The sequence below is a fragment of the Oncorhynchus keta genome, unplaced genomic scaffold (assembly GCF_023373465.1).
Source record: "Oncorhynchus keta strain PuntledgeMale-10-30-2019 unplaced genomic scaffold, Oket_V2 Un_contig_17084_pilon_pilon, whole genome shotgun sequence".
Classification (NCBI taxonomy): domain Eukaryota; kingdom Metazoa; phylum Chordata; class Actinopteri; order Salmoniformes; family Salmonidae; genus Oncorhynchus; species Oncorhynchus keta.
In genome coordinates this window covers 63-7,973 of record NW_026280278.1, presented here as the reverse complement: position 1 = coordinate 7,973, position 7,911 = coordinate 63, and the positions used below count along the sequence as shown (strand labels likewise).

At 43.7% G+C, this 7,911-nt stretch overlaps 1 long non-coding RNA gene across 1 annotated transcript; it reads left to right on the top strand.

Annotated features, from left to right (window-relative positions):
• Positions 1-303: 303 nt before the first annotated feature.
• On the top strand, positions 304-7,085 carry LOC127919566 (uncharacterized). The gene is made up of 3 exons (XR_008103345.1): positions 304-407; positions 2,049-2,096; positions 6,994-7,085. It is a non-coding gene; the product is annotated as an uncharacterized LOC127919566 (long non-coding RNA).
• The last annotated feature ends 826 nt before the right edge of the window (positions 7,086-7,911 follow it).

The window sequence follows — 7,911 nt, the reverse complement described above, 5'->3', positions numbered from 1 at the left end:
CTCTGTCTCGTTATCTCGCTCTCTCGTCTCGTTATCTCGCTCTCTCGTTCTCTCGCTTCTCTCTCCGCTATCTCTCTCTCGTTATCTCGCTCTCTCTCGTTCTCTCTCTCTCTCGTTTCTCGTCTCTCTCTCGTTCTCTCGCTCTCTCTCTCTCTGTTTCTCTTTCTCTCTCTCTCTCTCTCTCCTCTGTTTCTCTTTCTCTCTCGCTCTCTCTCTCTCCCTGTGTGTTTCTCTTTCTCTCTCGCTCTCTCTGTCTCTCTCCCTCTGTTTCTCTTTCTCTCTCTCTTTCTCTCTCTCCCTCTGTCTCTCTCTCTTTCTGCAGCATCGGACAACAGCCAGCGGTTTCAGGAAACGTGTTTTGCGTTCGCACTAACGCCGCAGCAAGTCCAACAGATTAGCAGCTCAATGTAAGAGACACTTAAACCCTCTGCTCTACCATGTACCCTACCTACCCTCTACCCTACCATGTATCCTGTACTACCATGTACCCTATCAACGTACCCTGCCTACCCTCTACCCTGCCATGTATCCTCTCCTACCATGTACCCTATCAAGGTACCCTACCTACCCTCTACCCTACCGTGTACCCTATACTACCAATGTACCCTACCAATGTACCCTACCAATGTACCCTGCCTACCCTCTACCCTACAATGTACCCTATACTACCATGTACCCTACCTATCCTCTACCCTACCAACGTAGCCTACCTACCGTCTACCCTACCATGTACCCTATACTACCAACGTACCCTGCCAACATACCCTGCCTACCCTCTACCCTGCCATGTATCCTCTCCTACCATGTACCCTATCAAGGTACCCTACCTACCCTCTACCCTACCGTGTACCCTATACTACCAATGTACCCTACCAACGTACCCTACCTATCCTCTGCTCCTACCAACGTAGCCTACCTACCTTCTACCCTACCATGGACCCTATACTACCAACGTACCCTACCAACATACCCTACCTACCTCTACCCTACCATGGACCCTATACTACCATGGACCCTATCACCTACCCTACCTATCCTCTACCCTACCAACGTACCCTACCTACCCTCTACCCTACCAACGGACCCTTCCTACCCTCTACCCTACCATGTACCCTACCTACCCTCTATCCTACCATGTCCCGTATACTACCACACCCTATACTACCATGTACCCTACCAACCCTCTACCCTACCAACGTACTCTATATTACCAATGTACCCTACCAACCCTCTACCCTACCAACGTACCCTATACTACCATGTACCCTACCAACCCTCTACCCTACCAACGTACTCTATACTACCATGTGCCCTACCTACCCTCTACCCTACCAACGTACCTCTACCTACCCTCTACCCTACCATATACACTTTACTACCATGTACCCTATTCTACCATGTACCCTACCAACCCTCTACCCTATCAACCCTCTACTCTACCATGTACCCTACCAACCCTCTACCCTACCAACCCTCTACCCTACCATGTACCCTACCAACCCTCTACTCCTACCATGTACCCTACCAACCCTCTACTATACCATGTTACCCTACCAACCCTCTACCCTACCAACCCTCTACCCTACCAACCTCTACCATACCATGTACCCTACCAACTCCTCTACCCTATCAACCCTCTACCCTACCATGTACCCTACCAACCCTCTACCCTACCAACCCTCTACCCCACCATGTACCCTACCAACCCTCTACCCTACCATGTACCCTACCAATCCTCTACCCTACCAACCCTCACTCCCACCATGTACCCTACCAACCCTCTACCCTACCATGTACCCTACCGACCCTCTACCCTACCATGTACCCTACCAACCCACTACCCTACCAACCCTCTACCCTACCATGTACCCTACCAACCCTCTACCAACCCTCTACCCTACCATGTACCCTACCAATCCTCTACCCCACCATGTACCCTACCAACCCTCTACCCTACCATGTACCCTACCAACCCTCTACCCTACTACCAACCCTCTGCCCTACCATGTACACGACCAACCCTTTTAATGTCCGTCTGTGTTTTTCAGGGACATCTCGGGGACCAAATGTGACTTCACAGTACAAGTTCAATTACGGTCAGTTGATAGAACTCCTTGTTCTACTTCTAGTAGGATTATATTAACCACTATGTAGGTCCTGATTAATATATATCCTCCCACTATACTACAACCACTATGTAGGTCCTGATCAATATATATCCTCCCACTATACTACAACCACTATGTAGGTCCTGATCAATATATATCCTCCCACTATACTACAACCACTATGTAGGTCCTGATTAATATATATCCTGATCAATATATATCCTGATCAATATATATCCTCCCACTATACTACAACCACTATGTAGGTCCTGATTAATATATATCCTGATCAATATATATCCTGATCAATATATATCCTCCCACTATACTACAACCACTATGTAGGTCCTGATCAATGTATATCCTCCCACTATACTACAACCACTATGTAGGTCCTGATCAATATATATCCTCCCACTATACAACAACCACTATGTAGGTCCTGATCAATATATATCCTCCCACTATACTACAACCACTATGTAGGTCCTGATCAATATATATCCTCCCACTATACTACAACCACTATGTAGGTCCTGATTAATATATATCCTGATCAATATATATCCTCCCACTATACTACAACCACTATGTAGGTCCTGATCAATATATATCCTCCCATTATACTACAACCACTGTGTGGTCATGATCAATATATATCCTCCCACTATACTACAACCACTGTGTGTCATGATCAATATATATCCTCCCACTATACTACAACCACTATGTGGCTGTTACCATTATTTATACTAGACAGAGGAAATGGCTGAAAATTGAAATTACTGTTACCATGATTTATACTAGACAGAGGAAGTGACTGTTACCATGATTTATACTAGACAGAGGAAGTGACTGTTATCATGATTTATACTAGACAGAGGAAGTGACTGTTACCATGATTTATACTAGACAGGAAGTGACTGTTACCATGATTTATACTAGACAGAGGAAGTGACTGTTACCATGATTTATACTAGACAGAGGAAGTGACTGTTACCATGATTTATACTAGACAGAGGAAGTGACTGTTACCATGATTTATACTAGACAGAGGAAGTGACTGTTACCATGATTTATACTAGACAGAGGAAGTGACTGTTACCATGATTTATACTAGACAGAGGAAGTGACTGTTACCATGATTTATACTAGACAGAGGAAGTGACTGTTACCATGATTTATACTAGACAGAGGAAGTGACTGTTACCATGATTTATACTAGACAGAGGAAGTGACTGTTACCATGATTTATACTAGACAGAGGAAGTGACTGTTACCATGATTTATACTAGACAGAGGAAGTGACTGTTACCATGATTTATACTAGACAGAGGAAGTGACTGTTACCATGATTTATACTAGACAGAGGAAGTGACTGTTACCATGATTTATACTAGACAGAGGAAGTGACTGTTACCATGATTTATACTAGACAGAGGAAGTGACTGTTACCATGATTTATACTAGACAGAGGAAGTGACTGTTACCATTATTTATAATAGACAGAGGAAATGGCTGAAAATTGAAATTACTGTTACCATGATTTATACTAGACAGAGGAAGTGACCGTTACCATGATTTATACTAGACAGAGGAAGTGACCGTTACCATGATTTATACTAGACAGAGGAAGTGACCGTTACCATGATTTATACTAGACAGAGGAAGTGACTGTTACCATGATTTATACTAGACAGAGGAAGTGACTGTTACCATGATTTATACTAGACAGAGGAAGTGACTGTTACCATGATTTATACTAGACAGAGGACATGGCAGAGGAAGTGACTGTTACCATGATTTATACTAGACAGAGGAAGTGACTGTTACCATGATTTATACTAGACAGAGGACATGGCTGTTCTCAGTGCTAGCTGTGGTCTAAGGCTCTGCGTCTCAGTGCTAGCTGTGGTCTAAGGCTCTGCATCTCAGTGCTAGCTGTGGTCTAACGCTCTGCGTCTCAGTGCTAGCTGTGGTCTAAGGCTCTGCGTCTCAGTGCTAGCTGTGGTCTAAGGCTCTGCGTCTCAGTGCTAGCTGTGGTCTAAGGCTCTGCGTCTCAGTGCTAGCTGTGGTCTAAGGCTCTGCGTCTCAGTGCTAGCTGTGGTCTAAGGCTCTGCGTCTCAGTGCTAGCTGTGGTCTAAGGCTCTGCGTCTCAGTGCTAGCTGTGGTCTAAGGCTCTGCGTCTCAGTGCTAGCTGTGCCACTAGAGATTCTGGGTGAGATTCTGGATGAGACGAGACTAACTACCAATTGGATACCACGGAATTGGGGAGAAAAATACAAAATATATATATTTTGTCAGGTAAAATTGCCAGTACTAAAATATTCCGAAGATAATTTCCACCAGAAGGCAAAATTATTTTGAAAAATGTTGTTTGCAATGAGGATGGAAACATAACCCTGACATCTGTCTTAGAGAGGGGTTAGGGGTGGAAACATAACCCTGACATCTGTCTTAGGGGTAGAAACATAACCCTGACATCTGTCTTAGGGGTAGAAACATAACCCTGACATCTGTCTTCTGTAGCTCAGTTGGTAGAGCATGGCGCTTGTAACGCCAGGGTAGTGGGTTCAATTCCCGGGACCACCCATACGTAGAATGTATGCACACATGACTGTAAGTCGCTTTGGATAAAAGCGTCCGCTAAATGGCATATATATATGTATATTATATATATATATATATATATATATATATATAACCCTGACGGAGGGGTTAGGGAGTGGAAACATAACCCTGACATCTGTCTTAGGGGTGGAAACATAACCCTGACATCTGTCTTAGGGGTGTAAACATAACCCTGACATCTGTCTTAGGGGTAGAAACATAACCCTGACGGAGGGGTTAGGGAGTGGAGAAACAACCCTGACATCTGTCTTAGGGAGTGGAAACATAACCCTGACATCTGTCTTAGGGGTGGAAACATACAGTGCCTTGCGAAAGTATTCGGCCCCTTGAACTTTGCGACCTTTGCCACATTTCAGGCTTCAAACATAAAGATATAAAACTGTATTTTTGTGAAGAATCAACAAGTGGGACACAATCGTGAAGTGGAACAACATTTATTGGATATTTCAAACTTTTTAACAAATCAAAAACTGAAAAATTGGGCGTGCAAAATTATTCAGCCCCCTTAAGTTAATACTTTGTAGCACCACCTTTTGCTGCGATTACAGCTGTAAGTCGCTTGGGGTATGTCTCTATCAGTTTTGCACATCGAGAGACTGACATTTTTCCCATTCCTCCTTGCAAAACAGCTCGAGCTCAGTGAGGTTGGATGGAGAGCATTTGTGAACAGCAGTTTTCAGTTCTTTCCACAGATTCTCGATTGGATTCAGGTCTGGACTTTGATTTGGCCATTCTAACACCTGGATATGTTTATTTTTTAACCATTCCATTGTAGATTTTGCTTTATGTTTTGGATCATTGTCTTGTTGGAAGACAAATCTCCGTCCCAGTCTCAGGTCTTTTGCAGACTCCATCAGGTTTTCTTCCAGAATGGTCCTGTATTTGGCTCCATCCATCTTCTCATCAATTTTAACCATCTTCCCTGTCCCTGCTGAGGAAAAGCAGGCCCAAACCATGATGCTGCCACCACCATGTTTGACCGTGGGGATGGTGTGTTCAGGGTGTTGCTTTTACGCCAAACATAATGTTTTGCATTGTTGCCACAAAGTTCAATTTTGGTTTCATCTGACCAGAGCACCTTCTTCCACATGTTTGGTGTGTCTCCCAGGTGGCTTGTGGCAAACTTTAAACTATACTTTTTATGGATATCTTTAAGAAATGGCTTTCTTCTTGCCACTCTTCCATAAAGGCCAGATTTGTGCAATATACGACTGATTGTTGTCCTATGGACAGAGTCTCCCACCTCAGCTGTAGATCTCTGCAGTTCATCCAGAGTGATCATGGGCCTCTTGGCTGCATCTCTGATCAGTCTTCTCCTTGTATGAGCTGAAAGTTTAGAAGGACGGCCAGTTCTTGGTAGATTTGCAGTGGTCTGATACTCGCTTCCATTTCAATATTATCGCTTGCACAGTGCTCCTTGGGATGTTTAAAGCTTGGGAAATCTTTTTGTATCCAAATCCGGCTTTAAACTTCTTCACAACAGTATCTCGGACCTGCCTGGTGTGTTCCTTGTTCTTCATGATGCTCTCTGCGCTTTTAACGGACATCTGAGACTATCACAGTGCAGGTGCATTTATACGGAGACTGGATTACACACAGGTGGATTGTATTTATCATCATTAGTCATTTAGGTAAACATTGGATCATTCAGAGATCCTCACTGAACTTCTGGAGAGAGTTTGCTGCACTGAAAGTAAAGGGGCTGAATAATTTTGCACACTCAATTTTTCAGTTTTTGATTTGTTAAAAAAGTTTGAAATATCCAATAAATGTCGTTCCACTTCATGATTGTTTCCCACTTGTTATTAATTCTTCACAAAAATATACAGTTGTATATCTTCATGTTTGAAGCCTGAAATGTGGCAAAAGGTCGCAATGTTCAAGGGGGCCGAATACATTCGCATAGGCACTGTAACCTGACATCTGTCTTAGGGAGGGGTTAGGGGTGGAAACACAACCCTGACATCTGTCTTAGGGGTGGAAACATAACCCTGACATCTGTCTTAGGGGTAGAAACATAACCCTGACATCTGTTTTAGGGGGTAGAAACATAACCCTGACATCTTTCTTGGGGGTGGCCAATGCTGGATGCAATTGAGATGAGCTGTGCAGGTGAATTTTGCACGTATTGATGGTTTACCGAGAGATCAGCTGGCCATAATCTAGTGGCCATTCTTCATTGCAGTGTGTGTGTGTGTGTGTGTGTGTGTGTGTGTGTGTGTGTGTGTGTGTGTGTGTGTGTGTGTGTGTGCAGGTTTTGTCTCTCTGAGACGAGTTGTCCTCAGGAAGACCACTTTCCGCCCAATCTGTGTGTGAAGGTGAACGGGAAGCCATGCAACCTCCCGGTAAGGAACACAACTCCACACACTGTGCAGTACTGCTAGTTACACACTGTACTGTTAGTTACACACTGTACAGTACTGCTAGTTACACACTGTACTGTTAGTTACACACTGTACTGTAAGTTACACACTGTACTGCTAGTTACACACTGTACTGTTAGTTACACACTGTACAGTACTGCTAGTTACACACTGTACTGTTAGTTACACACTGGACAGTACTGCTAGTTACACACTGTACTGTTAGTTACACACTGTACTGTACTGTTAGTTACACACTGTATAGTACTGTTAGTTACACACTGTGCAGTACTGTTAGTTACACACTGTACAGTACTGCTAGTTACACACTGTACTGTTAGTTACACACTGTACTGTTAGTTACACACTGTACTGTTAGTTACACACTGTACTGTTAGTTACACACTGTACTGTTAGTTACACACTGTACAGTACTGCTAGTTACACACAGTACTGTTAGTTACACACTGTACAGTACTGTTAGTTACACACTGTACTGCTAGTTCCACACTGTACAGTACTGCTAGTTACACACTGTGCTGCTAGTTACACTGTGCAGTACTGTTAGTTACACTGTACTGTTAGTTACACACTGTGCAGTACTGTTAGTTACACACTGTACTGCTAGTTACACACTGTACTGCTAGTTACACACTGTACTGCTAGTTACACACTGTACTGCTAGTTACACACTGTGCTGCTAGTTACACACTGTGCGGTACTGTTAGTTACACACTGTACTGTTAGTTACACACTGTGCTGCTAGTTACTGTACAGTACTGTTGGTTACACACTGTGCAGTACTGTTA